The sequence below is a fragment of the Cygnus atratus genome, chromosome 2 (genome assembly GCF_013377495.2).
Source record: "Cygnus atratus isolate AKBS03 ecotype Queensland, Australia chromosome 2, CAtr_DNAZoo_HiC_assembly, whole genome shotgun sequence".
Taxonomy (NCBI): Eukaryota; Metazoa; Chordata; class Aves; order Anseriformes; family Anatidae; genus Cygnus; species Cygnus atratus.
This window is the reverse complement of record NC_066363.1, coordinates 118,431,997-118,446,672: the sequence shown is the minus strand read 5'-3', so window position 1 is coordinate 118,446,672 and position 14,676 is coordinate 118,431,997. Positions and strand designations below refer to the sequence as shown.

Genomic DNA, 14,676 nt, shown 5'->3' with positions numbered 1-14,676 from the left:
TTGATATTTCTACCATACTGTTTATTATTTATAGCTAATGTGTCCAAAGGAATTTTAATCATCTCATTTTGTAAGATCTTTGGTCAGGATTGTATCCTTCTATAACTGTGTGATTAATACCAAAGTGTATGTGAATGCTTGCACATGTAAATAACATCTATTACTGAGGTTTGTGAGAGTGTTCTGGTTATTTTCAATGGAGCCAGGCTTACACCAGGGAGTCTGAAGGGAAACTGTGTTTAAAGCGATGAAATATGTGAGACTTCTCTCCATAGGAATATTTTTTTTTCATCCTACTCAAGACAAATTCACTGCAATAGGATAAATAATAGATTGCTATTACTTAATCAATATAAAAAAATATTACAAAGATATGTTTCTATAGTGTCATTTTTAACTCCATGATGTTTAGTGGTACAATGAGACATTTTCTTACCATATATGTAGTACATTTACAATTTCAGTTTCTTTTAAATGAAATATAGTTCTTGTTGGATACCGTATTTGAACCTAGCATTACCACAAACCTATATACATGTACATATATATATAAATATATATATGTACCTGTACATATATATATACACACACCTTATTGATATTTTCGGCATAGAGAACAAAAGCATTCAAAGAAGAAAGAAAAAAAAAACCAACACTATATTTGCTAGGATAATTTTCTCTTTATCAGAAAGTAAGAGAAACAGGTTTTTAGAGTAAAGACCTGGCATGCCAAGAGTACAGTTACCTCTGTATTGCCTAACATGTTAAGAGAAGAGAGCTCAAAAATGCTTTAAATTACATTGCTATTCATCATGCATTACTTAGTAGGCATTCTTCTCAGAATTGTCCTTTTTTATCTGTTCATTTGTTTTTAGTAAAAAAAGCTTGAAGAGAAAGAGGAAACACTTTCTCTTGTAAATCCCAAGTAGTAACATACTCTTGGAATATCAGGTTGAGTTTCAGAAGAAGTGAAGGCATCGGCAAGCTATTAAATTGATGAATGCATGAGGGTTAAAATAATATTCACTACCTTAAAGCATGGTTAGGAATGCACAAAAGCTCTTCACAGCACTATACATCATTATCCTCATTTAGCTTAAAGGTTAAGAGACTTGCTGAAGGTCCAAGAATAGATAAGTGTCAGAGACAAGAAAATAATCTTTTTATTGGTAGTGGAGGTTTTTATTTATGCATTTATTTATTATTATTATTATGAGTTTGTACAGTCATGATGCATTATCTTTAAGTTTGAAACAGAAGACAGATGGCAATTTATGAAATAACCTTCACCCCACTCTAGAATCATAAAATGTCCCCAAAAGAGAGATTAAACTGCTGTTCCTGGTGTCTCTTGACCTAAGTTAGAACAGACTGAACACACTCTTGCGTGCTCCACAGACATGATCTGAACTTCTGTTTTCCCAGTGTTCATTTTACATGCACACTTTTATATCTGACAAATATTAGTCAGTGGTTTTACATGTCCTTTCTTACTTTGATTTTCAAGGTTGTATTTTTGTTCTTGGTTTGTTTTTTACTGTGCTACTCGGCATGCTTCCAAGATCTTCAGGGCAGTGCACTAGTGCAAGCAAGTCCTATTATCTTTAACAGTTAGGGTCATTACAAGTCTTTTAGATGGTGGCAGACTGTACTTCACATGGCACTCTTCTAGTTAATGAACATATGTGATTTGCATGTTGAGGGAAGGCACACTTCTTCCCTTTGTGTGACTTTCCCTTTCTTGGGACATGCCTGTCATACTTAATGAAGGGAGATTGTTGTTTAGAAAGGGAAGGATGAATGCATAGGATAGCAGAATGGTAGTTGCATTTCTTTTTATAAAAATAGTTTGTATTTTTAGGTTCATTGTTCCATTTGACTCCATGTCAGAGAATGTTCAATGAGCTAATTAGCCATGGGTTTTGTCCAGCTTAAGAATTGCGATGTCCTAATTCTAGCTGTTAAATCAATCCCATAAAATTTGGCTGGAGCAGTCAGAAATCACAGGGAGGTAATATAGTGAACTAGATTAAGCCTGTAAGTATTTAAGAAGTGACCACTTTGACTGAACCTAATCAGCTCCAGCACTTCTGTAGATTTTGTACAATCCCATTAATTCCTTGCTGGCTTGCTGGAAACCATGCATGGTATGAGGACTGTAACAGCGGTCCCTAAACAGCAAGTTTGTAGCTGGATCAGGATCTTCCTGTTGCTGGAGGAAGCTGTAACAGAGTAATTAAGGCACTACGATTTTGCTGCTGTTAGTTATACCGATCTGTGTGCTCAGGAGTCTCACTCTAGCCTCAATCTTGCAGCTACTAAGCACCCCTTCATTGAGCAGAGCATGGTCATCTTTTGCTGAAGAGGGTAGTGGTCCCCCTACACAGTACCTCACAACAGAGATGACTCCATGCAGGAAAAGTCATCCAGGCTGAAAAAGAGTAAACAGGTTTTAAAATAAAATAAACCCTGTGTTCCAGAACCAGTGACGCATGCTCTTTGAACTTTCTCTTAAAATTGCTCTGAAATCATAAGGTTGTTATGGTGTGTTTTTACTCCAAATAATGCATATCATTGTAACACAAGCCTTGAAGTTAAGTGGCTACTTTAATGAAACATAGTTACCATAGTTACCACAGGAGAACAGAGAATAACTTTTAGTTCTTTTGAAGCTATGAATTAGTTTAAAAAGAGGAAAAAGAATAAACAAGCATGCAGAAGTTTATTATTCAGTGTTTCATGCCTGATCAACTCTAAAAAAGAACTCTCCCTAGACTGGGGTATTAACATTTTCTAGCTGAAATCTATAATTGCCCATCAACAAACACAAAATCACATTTCAGCTCTTTGGTATGTCTGTTTCCATGTTTGTTTTTGTTTGTTTGTTTGTTTGTTTTTTCCTGAGTCAGAGAAGAAACAGATTTTTCCAAAGTTCTGCCTTCAACAGTTTGTTAATAACAGACATTTTACAGCACTTTGGTTATAAATAAATAAATAAATAGGTTTCTACGTAGATAAATAAATAAATAAAACTCCGAAACACAGTAATAGATCGCTAAACACAACTCATGAACTCTATGGTGTAACTTTGTTATTCGTTGTAAACACTATCATAAGGCTGGTGGGAGGGAAATGAGAATTTATCATCGTGAAGATGTCTTCCAGGACCAGCTTCATTGTTTTTCAGTTTAGCATTGAGATGTGCACTATCCCTGAAGTGTTAATGGAGGTCACTGTTGTTGCTCTCCTTTACCATGTCAAAGTAAAGGAGTTTCTACATAGTTGACTATTGAGAAACAAAATGATGTTCTTTCCTGTATATCACCTTCAGCTTATGAGCCTCTAGAACAGTGGTGATTAGCAGGACTTTTACAAAGTTTCTGTGTAGTTACAAGGACAGCTTCAATCTTCTGTCATTTTTTTGCATTAGCTATGATTATGCTTTTACCACCAAAATGCATTTATTTTAAAGGTAACAATACAGACTCAGAGAATAGCTTATGTTTCATCTATATTTATCAGCACTCACTGTACATTTGTGTCTTCATTACCAGGAAATATTAAGGGACATTGTGCCATCTATTCCTGTTTACAGTTTATTATGCAGAGATAGGAAACACTTAGCATGTAAAATGAATGTAGAAATTATTCCTGGATAGAAACACGGACATTTCCCACTCGTTGGCTCTTTCTCCTCCATCACCGGATCAGAGTGTAATTGTCAGTAATCAGGCCTGCTTGCTGCTGATAAAACCACTCTGAATGCTAGCAGCCTTCTTTGTGTGATGACTCAATTATTCCAGAAGTGCCTCATCAAATCTGCCCCATCAGCTGGGCTAATAAATAAGGAGAAGAAACTGGCCCCCCAAAGCAAATTATAAATCCATTTGCATTAACCATTTCGCTGGTCCATGATCTAGGCAGAAATAAGCATGGCAGATTGTGTTAAGCTTATTTGAATATGTTTATAATGTTTACAGCATGCAACCTTTTTTTTTTGTTCACAAGGTGTTGGAATTATCAGTCATGAATAGCATCTAAATGCAGTTATGTTAATTACAGCAAACCCTCAGGCATCTTTGAGGGATAGTTTGTTGCTTAAATCAGGTGAAAGTTAAACCCTTCTGCTAGGTGAAATACGATCTTGCACATGGCATTGGAATTATAGTCGTGTTTAAAAGATAGGATGAGTACAAAGGATGTATTTTTACAGGTACTGGAAGGACAACTACAAGTGTTTTGAAGCTGTCTTGCACTGGTAATGTGACCTCCTATTCATCTCAGGGTAGAAATAAATAACGTAAAGTTCAGCCCTATAGTTGGGAAAGAAAATGCAATAGTTGAAGCAGTTATGATCCTGTTTCACATCACAGATTTGTACTGTACACTTAATAAAAGTGCAAAGGGGAGTACTCTTCCCCAAGGAAATTCCTTTCTGAAACTCACACTATATTAAAAAAAAAACAACCCATGTGTCCAAGTAGTTCCTTTCTGATTTCCAAGAATTCCCTGTGTAATCCAGTGAGTATGTTACAGTGTAACTTCAGAAGGCTGAATGAAATTAATTTGTTTACTCATGTGCTGAACATTACAAATGTGCTTAAGGGTCTCACTGAGATGACCCATACATTTGTGCAGAACTTAATGTTATGTAATTCAGCATGTGCAGGATAAAGATCTGACTGTAGTCAAGAGCTCAATATATCTTTACTTTTTGTAATGACAACTTTTGCTTACCGACTTGTATTTTCAAATACTAAATATTTTACCTTGAGAAAGAGAGATCATTGTCACTGTAAAAACGTGAAAATTGTTAGATCACGATGGTGAGCACATTGGATTTTGTTTCCTTAGCTGTTACGTCCATTCTGAGTTAACAAATCACAAACTGTTATGCTTTTTCATCTTCATATTTGCAATACATCAACTAGTGATGTGATAAATTAGATAAAATCAAATTAATCTGTTGGAAATGATATCCATTATGCCCAAAGAAAGTGGTTAGGCATCTTTTACAGATATCATACAGCTTTTTATACTGCAATTCTGGCAGAGAAAACAACCTCAGACTTTGGGTGATATCACTTTTAACTGTAGAATTAGTACTATTAAATTTTCAGGAATTTTCTGGTAATCTGAGCTGAATGGGTGCACTTTTAGCTGTAGACAATGGGTCAACAAGAACAGTTGCTTGAAGGGATTTGCCACACACATATGATAGTGAGGATCAGGGCCCAAATGGTGATTCACATCAGTATCTTCATATGACTCATGGATCTCAGTAGGTTGGCACTTAAGAGTCAGTACAAAATCATGTTGCACTGGAAATGTCTATAAACCGAAGAGTGAATTGCAAAGATTCCAGGTGACTTCACTGAACCATTACATTGACAAATCAAACAACTCATTAATTCCATCTTTGTGTCTTTACAAAGTTTATCATTTTAGTAGAAATGAAGTACTGTTTGAAAAGGGTGAAGGTCTTCTTTGTAGACAGGCAAGCTTCAATGTCAGAAAAAAAAAAAATCAATTCAGGTTCTATGGAACCATAGTATATTTCAGGTTGGAAGGGACCTTAAAGATAATTTAGTTCCAGCCACCATGCCATGGGCAGGGATGTCACCCACTAGATCAGGTTGCCCAGGTCCTCATCCAACCTGGTCTTGAACACCTCCAGGGATGGGGCGTCCACTGCCTTTCTGGGCAACAGTTCCAGTGCCTCACCGCCCTCTGAGTAAAGAATTTCCTCCTAACATCTAACCTAAAACTCTCTTCTTCTAGTGTAAAACCATTCCTCCTTGTCCTATCTCTACATGCCCATGTAAAAAGTCACTCTCCATCTTATTAATAAGCCCCCTTTAAGTATCAAAATGCCATAATGAGGTCTTCCCGGGATCTTCTCTTCTCCAGGCTGAACAACCCCAACTCCCTCAGACTGTCTTCATAGGAGAGGTGCTCCAGCCCTCTGATCATCTTCGTGGCCCTCCTCTGGACCCGCTTCTACAGCCCCACATCCTTCTTGTGCTGGGGGCCCCAGACCTGGATGCAGCACTCCAGGTGGGGCCTCATGGTAGGGGGAGACAATCACCTCCCTCAACCTGCATAGGGTGTAGGCATCAGTCACCACCTGTAAATCAAAGGTATTTGTCCTTCCCAATCTTTTACTAAAACAGATAAAGGAATTCATGCAAGCCATGAATAGACCGGGCCAAAAGTCTTCACATCAACAGACTTGCGGTCTTAAAGGGAATGATCCCACCATAGAGCCTTTGTTGACAAATAAGTAAATTATTTCCATTTTATTCCTATCAACAACAATCTTATCATCAGAGTTGCCAATAACCTAGATAGATGACCTCTTGAGGCTGAGATCTCAATTTTCTTAATTTTTTAATCTTAATTTTCCAGTTGGTATGTCTATGGTCAATTTGATAAGGATAAAATATTCTTTAAAAAAAAATCTGAATAATTTATTTTATAAGATTTTGATGGAAATCAACACTAACTCTCCGAAATGAATTTGTTTGCTACCTGAAGTGTCAGATCCCAGAAAAACATCTGAAATGTAGATTGCTTCTTGGAGAGTGGACAGGGATGACACACAGTTTATATTCCATTAAGGGTATGTCACATCCCATGACACAGCATAATCCTACACACCGTGTTTATGACATGACAGATGCATGACATTGTATTTGAGTTTTTATGAAACATCATATCTTCAAATGTGAATATTCACCCATAACTCAGCTGTATGGTCGCCAGCACTCTGTTATGTGAAAGAGAGAAAAAATAGTACATTTAAACTTATTAACCAATAACTTCTGTTATAATCAAACAGAGAAGAGAGGTCAAGTTTTGTGCTTTATATAAAGTCTTGCTTTTGTCATACTATAATGCTCTGCTTTTCAAAGGTAGCTGATGATGTTGCGTACCAGGCAGATGGGAGTAAAATAGCAAATGGCACTGTCGCATGTAGCTTTCTAAAACAATTTTAAACCCTCCTCCCCATCCCTCATCTAGCCCAGGCTCATTTTCTTTAAAGGAGGACTTACAATGTATTAGCTTATTATGTAAAGTGAAATGCAAAAAGTTCTGTACATTTTTCTGTCCTTTGTGCACTTTTCCAAGTGGATCTCAGCTGTGCTGTCTTAACTCTTTCTCCCTTAGGATGAGAGAGACAGCAGATGGGGTTAGGGCAGAGGGCTGATGCTTCTGACAGCAAACGGCCTGGTTTTTGAGTGGAAGCTGTGAGCGTCAGGAAGCTCCTTTTCCCCAGAGAACCAACTAACCACTGAAGAAAGTTGAAAATGAGCCCTTTGAGAAACGCTATTAAAAGTAGTAAAAAATTGCAATTGTGCAGATGATGTGCTGCTGTGTGGTTATTCGAATGCTAATGAGTTTGACATTAGGAAACTCAAAGGGTTTACAGCTACTCCCTTATGTGATTTAGTTCTTTATTGGCAATCTTTGAGAAAATAAATGAAAAATATATTGCTAATAAATACGTAACATGATAGGATTTTAAACAAATCTGCTAAGTTTTAGGCTTTAGAAAATGCTTTGTTCACTATTGTAAGTGTTCTCAGAGAGATTTTGTTTTACTTTAGTTTATCTTGAACAAGAGATAAGACAAGACAGGTAGAAAGCTTTAAAAACTCTTTATTTATTTTTTTTTGGATGTTCAAATAAAATAACAGGAAAGAGGCCTTTGAGGGTAAAAAACATTCTTTTTTTTTTTTTTTTCCAGAACATATTGGCTAAAAAACTGCTTAAAAAATCTTTTCAGTATTGGGATGTTTTGTTCTTCTTTTTCTCCCCTCTTCGTCATGTTGCATCTGTTGTCTGTTTTGCTACTTGATAAAAGCTTATTTATTTTAATTAAAAGTTATTGATGGGATGCAACTAATAGTCTATCTATTGGGTCTCAAGCAGAAATTAGTCACTCAATAAACTCCAGCCTCCCTGCGAATCACTTTAGAATGAGCCTTTCCAATTTCAGAAATATAACACTACAAATTATATTGGAAAAAATTCATCAGATATTATTAAATGAATACTTAACGTTTCACCTTGAAGTTCCAGAAGTTTATCTTCAAATTTTGTCGTTAATCTATAATTAGACTAGGTAGAATGAAGAGATATATTTTACTAAATAAACTGAATATTATTTGAAAAGTACCTCTGAAATTGCAAGTGACAGTAAAATTTTATATTTTGGTCACTAGTGGCAAGACTGATGCTAATATAGAACCTCTGTATAATAGCTAATCATAGATTTTCTCAGGTTGCAAGTGCATTCAACTTTCTTTTAATTGTTTGAAGTGTGTGGGTATTCCTTATTTCTGAATATAAGGTCCTCAGTACTGTATACTCAGATACAAGATTCAGCTCTTTTTCTCTCATCATTATTGTTGATTTGGCAGGAGTTTCCTTACAGAAACGAATAAAAATAAGAATGGAGACATACCAAAGACGTCAGTTTGCTTACAGTAAGAACACTATCAGTCTGCCCAACTTTAAATGCTGATATTCAAAGTAAAAAAATAAAAAATTAGAATGCGTGTCATTTATTTCACATCATGTACTGAACCATCCTACTCATTTGAAAGGGTTCTGGTGCAGTAAAAGTGTTTGGCTCAGGATTTCTACATATAGAAACTATGGCTTTCTGTCTGTGTATTAAGAAAAACTTCTCTTATAAGTTGATAAGCTATTGGAAAAGACATTAACAATTAAAAAAAAATACCATAGTGAAAGAAAAAATACTATTATTTCGGGCTTTTAAAATATCGTTGATGCCTATGTAACACATCTTTGAAAAAACACACAGTGTAACAATTCTTTGCCCATTTAATATAAGGAGTGTCCCATTTCCTCTATATTTTATGTACTATGGCTGCGGTTTGGTTATGTTTGTGGGTTTTTGTTTGGCTGGTTGGTTGGTTTTTTTTGTTTGTTATTGTTGTTTTAGAGAATGAATTTCAGGATTATTTGTTAAATCAGGCAAGGCATCTTGAGCACAAGCATTGACGAATTTGGTCCTTTGGAATCTGTACATATTTTCACCTGGAAACACACAAAGGTGGGATAATTTATTTTTAAAAAAATGAATTTGAATCAAAATACATCTCTATATTAGTACTAGTATAGCGTCTTGTGCACTGCGACAATATTCCTTTCATAGCATCTGCTGTTTTAAGAACAGTAGTCTTAGCCTTCAAGGATCAGAAATAACGATATTGAAAAATATATAAACCTTTGTAAATACATAGAAATTCTAGTTTTTAAGTTTCTGAACTATGATCCATTAACATTAAATACCACCAAGAACACAAATACTTTTGAATATATATGACTTCAGAAGTGAGAATGTATTTCATAATGCAATGCTTAAATTTAATCGGTGAGGGACAACTTTTTTGTGTTTTTTTTTGTGTGTGTGTGTTTTGTTTTGTTTGTTTGTTTTTCCTCTGATTAATGCATAATGATTTATTATTATTATTATTATTATTATTATACATCAGTAGGGTCGGATAAATACTTTGTCATATTTATGAAAGATCTTTATGGGTCAAAACATTTTTATGTTTGAATATTGATGTTTCCTTTTTTCATTAGGAAGAAAAATGATATTTAGTACATAGTAGCCCAGGAAATAGTGACAAGATGTTGAACTACATCAAAAATAAAAATCCAGGAAACAAGCCTCCAGAAAGTAGGATCACATATCAACTTATGCTGAGTTGCATTTCAGCATGGTAGACTATATAATTTTTCTCTAAATTTAAAAAGCTAGCAGTTGCCCCTTAATTTCATAAAGCTGTGACTCTGCCCTCTAAAGCCTTGGTAAAGCAGACTAATAGAAATACTTGGCACACATGGGTTACCTAAGGGAATAATAGAACTATTTGCTGTAGTCGTTTGGCAAAAGGACATAAACATATGGCTTTGGTTTATATTCAGCACTGCCAGTTGTGCAAAGTTGCATGGATGAAGTATACAACAGCAGTGACAACTCAGAAATCAGAAGTGAGAATCAAAATAAATCATCCTTGTAACAAAGCTATTCAAGCTTGTCTCTAATTTAAGGTTTATTTTGCTGCTGCATATTTTGAAGTAGTGATTTCAATATAAAAATATCTACATTTCAAAAATAGGTAAACATTCAGCCAAATTGTTGATAGTTTATATGTTATGAACACAAAGTTTGCATTCAGTAGATGTACTTATTCATCTGAACCAATTATTTCCATGTTGTTCAACTTCCTGCTAAAGAAGTCAAGTATAGCATTGTATAAACTAAAGCAAAAGTTTCAAAAATAAAGGTGGGATGGCTCCTTGGGTAAGAATAATCAATATCCCCAAGCAAGGCATATTTTCAGTAATAGCCTTTAAGAACACTTACTTTGTAATTTATTTATTTATTCATTTATTTCTCCTTTCTGGCCATAAACATGACTAAAAGAAAAGAACAAATAATGTTAAGCCACAGTGCAATCAATGTTCCTGAAAATTTTGTCTTTGGACTGGATTTTTTATAACCAGTAAAAAGAATATGTAAACCTTATCTAGAAGTTGCTATATACGTACTTTGCATTTTCTTCTTGCCCTGTAGTTCCCACCATCAGTCTTCCATTAATACTTTAATAATAATAATAATAATAATAATAATAATAGACATTGTAGAGTGGCAGAAAGATGTGTTTCACACACATATATTCACAGAACAGCCAAGTTCTGTTCTGTATTTCCAGACAAGCTGTAGGAAATCTTCAGACTGGCTGCTTTATGATTTGTTTAAAAAAACTTTTTTCTTATGACAAAATTCTCTTTTAATGAGTTTTATTTTTTTATTCTTAAATGAGTTGTTGAAAGGTAGCTACCAAAAGCACTGAAAAAAATTTACTCCAAGGCTTTCAGTTACTTTACGGAGAGACACACACTGTATCATATCACCTGGGGCATAGGTACAGCACAGAGAGGTTTGTAGTGCATAGTAGTGTCTGACTTCAATTATGGAATTTTTTGCTTTTGTTTGAGACTTAAGGATGGATTTGTGTGCCTTAAAAGATGTCTTTCTTTTTCTGGTTAAGTTCATCAGTCTAATGACAGATGTAGATTTTACCTTTATACAGTCTTATGTAGTTTACAGACTACAAAGAGTAGAGAAAAGCTATTCTTTTTTCTGACCTCTCAAAACCAGTAAAGGTTTTTCCTAGAGAAGTTGTTTGCCAAATTTCATTTTTAAAATCAAATATAACTTTTAGTTGGAAAATCACAGGAAAATGTCAACTTTCATATACCTTACCACAAGATAAACTGGTGATTTAGTTTTCTCTATCTAGTTACACTAGAGGAATCAGACTTCCACTTCAGAAATGTGACACTCACTCAGGTAAATTAATTTTTGCTTGTCCAAAGTTTATATTAGAAATTAGAAAATGCATAGCTCTTACAATAACTATTTCCAGAAGGTCTGTTTCACTTTTACGTGTATCAGCAGCACTGGTTTCCTCAAGTCATAGCTTTTTTTTTCACAATAATGTTCTGTAAAACTATCCTACCAAGATTGTAGTATCAATTTAGTTTCCAAAATTGAGAATTAAAAATGTTCAAGTAAATTGGAATAATTACTATTACTATTATTATTATTAACATTATTGCACATGCTCTATTTCAGCTGTTAGTCATATTCTTGGATCCCATTATAATATCAGTACATGCACATGTGCACAGATAGACTCCAGGCACACACACAAAAAAACAAACTCAGAGCCAAATCCTAATTCTCTCACTCAGGGAAGTATTTCCAGGTGCTGCTCTTGAGTCCTCTGACTGCAGAGCAAACAGAAGTAACGTTTGGTTTCTGCAGCCAGGAACTCTGAAATAGTTTGCCGAAAAAGTATGATTGCTGTTCTTCCACCAGTAAATTCATTTGGAGAAACAAGAATACCCTGTAGCAGTCACAAAGCAAGTTACTCCAGTTTCTCCAAGCAGAATACGCAGTATTGTCGGTGACTCCAGTCTGTTTTCTGGGATCTAGTTACTGACTTAGCCTTATGTCTCAACCAATAATGAAGGAAGGGTGGAGGGAGGATTGAAATTCACTAAGTCAGGCAGAAAGCATTCATCAACATAGTGAAATTTGTCTGATCTCGATCTCAGGAAACAACTCAACAGTACCACACACGGTAAATTTCCAAATCACAGAAACATGGCATAACTAAGGAACTTTAAGGCAAGTGCTTATTTCCTAGCTTGATTTCCTAATGACTTAGGACTGTATATGTGTTAACTCTGTGTTTGTTTCTGTGTTTCTGACTAATTAGTTTCTCCCACTAAGTCCTTTAATGTCCCTTAGACAGTTTCAACTAAATTTGAAAAGAAAGTGTTTAGACACGTTTAAATCCCATCATATCGGAGAATCTACTTATAGGGTCAGAGAATCTATAAGACACAGTGAAATTCCTTCCACTATTCATAGACTTATTATTGGACATATTTTTACTTGTGAAGCTTCCCACTAACAAATATGGGATTGCAGCTCCTGATAAAATTTTCCTGGTGATCACTTAGATATTATCCTGATAGCTAAAAAAATAAACAGTAAAACATCGTGCATGGATTTTGTGCAGATATGACCAGTCTATCTTTTACGGCTTTTTGTCTCAAGACAGTGTATGTACCAAGAGGGAGGGCTGATCATCCCTGACTTTAAGAGCATGAAGCACCACCCAGAATACATCCTATCTTTGCAGTACACGACAGTAATAAGATATATATCTCAAATTCACACCTTGATAACAATTACCTCTAAAACAATTAGATGGAATTTCTTTTTTAGAGTTTAACACCTTTAATGTTCCAAGGATATATTAAAAGTTTGAATTCTTCTTGTGGACTGTCTATGGATATAATTTCATGTAAAACAATCACTATGCACATAAGAATCAGAAGTGAGGAACTTTGTTCACTTTTTTTAAATGCCAGGTAATCTCTGAAAAAAGAAAAAAAATCAACGATATTGTATTTAAATTTTGAGCAAGAGGGATATTTATGCTGACACACTTAAAATATTTCACAGTTTTATTCAGTTACTTTTGTATAATTTTCAAGCTAACGCGTAGGACTTTTTGTAAGTTAAGCTGTTTTTTTATGCAACTTAGTCATGATGATTCTTTTGATATGTGCTATGCAGTGGGCTAAACAGCACAATAAATTTTAGGTTTGAGTTGATTAAACATCTCTCATAATTTCAAATTATTACAAGGAAAGAAAATCAATAGAAAAATCACCTACATTGATTTTATTGTTGGTTTTCACTCATTGTGCAGTTTTTAAATATTCATCACTCACAATGCAACGTGCTATTTAGACCAAAGTAACTGCTGTTCAGTAGAAGCAGTAGACACTTTTTGTTTCATAATTAAAAGAGCAGCACTGTGATTGGTGTGGTATTTATTATGAAATGATGACAAAGGAGTACCAGTGGTTTTAATAGTTTTAGCTTACAGGAGCTGTTGTTAATTTTGTCTGTAGAGTTGCAGGTGAAATAATGCACAGTGGATAAATAGTCTATATTGGTTTAACTGAACATAATATATAGTGTGTTCTGGAGTTGTTTGTCTCAATAGACTATAGTAATCAAAAGTAATGAACCTATTATGTGCAGGACCTTGGAGAGCATAGAATGGCAGTAAAAGTGTGGCACATAAAAGGTTTATTAAAGGAAATTAAAGTCCATCATTGCCACACCTGCTCCCCTATTATAAGTCTATGGCAGGTCAGTGCCTTCAATCACAACTCGGCGTTAGAGAACAGAGCCATGTTTCCCATTACCATTGCAGTCACATTGCAAAAACTCATTCTCCAGGTTTTAAGGATAGTAACAAGTAAAGGCTTACATCAAGCCCACTACTTAAACACAAACCAATTATGTTTCTTCCCTTCTAATAATCAACATCAGATGTAAATTTAAACAGAGAAAAGATAACATTGTCTGGGTTTGAGATTCATTTTGATCAATTTATAGTTTCATTTTAGATATTGCTAACCTGGGTTCTAGAATTAAACTTCTTCAAGTACATAAATAGCCTTTTCAAATGCTTGTATTCTCTCCTACAAATAGGTACTTTGAATCCTGTAACTGTATATGATGTGCAACCATATATAGCAATGAACAGAAAAATATAAATAAATGAAAAAAAAAAGGAAATTAGAGAAATGCTTTTTGACCTCTAAAAAGGCTGGCTTTACTCTTTTTCTTTCTCAGGTCAAATTTGTCATATTCTGCAATGTTCTTTCAGATTAGACTTTCAAAACATCTCAGTTATCTGAGTCATGTAAAGCTAAAAATAAAGCATCCTCAGATCTTCAAACTCTATACATAGAAACAGGCACAAACAGATTCTTGCATCTTCCCCTTGTGGGGCAAATCAATGCTGCTGATCTTCAGTAAGGAAGGGTGAAAAAATAGAGAGGATCCGCTGACATTGCTTTTTGTCTTGTGAACTTTTGGAGCGAAAGATTCACAGTTGCCAGGCATTGGCAGCTTCTGGTACCCATAGAATGCATCTACCTATTGTCCAGCACAGTTATATAAATCAGATGCTGGTGTCTGCAGTTGTTCCTGCATATTGATCTGCAGAAACACATGGGAGTTGCTTCTTCTGC

At 34.9% G+C, this 14,676-nt stretch overlaps 1 protein-coding gene across 1 annotated transcript in view; it reads left to right on the top strand.

Annotated features, from left to right (window-relative positions):
• Positions 1-14,676, top strand: part of ST18 (ST18 C2H2C-type zinc finger transcription factor) — a 171,911-nt gene that overhangs the window by 85,301 nt on the left and 71,934 nt on the right. Inside the window, exon 3 of the mRNA XM_035553195.1 lies at positions 8,975-9,085. The gene's annotated coding sequence lies outside the window, so the exon portion shown is untranslated. The remainder of the gene's footprint in view (positions 1-8,974; positions 9,086-14,676) is intronic.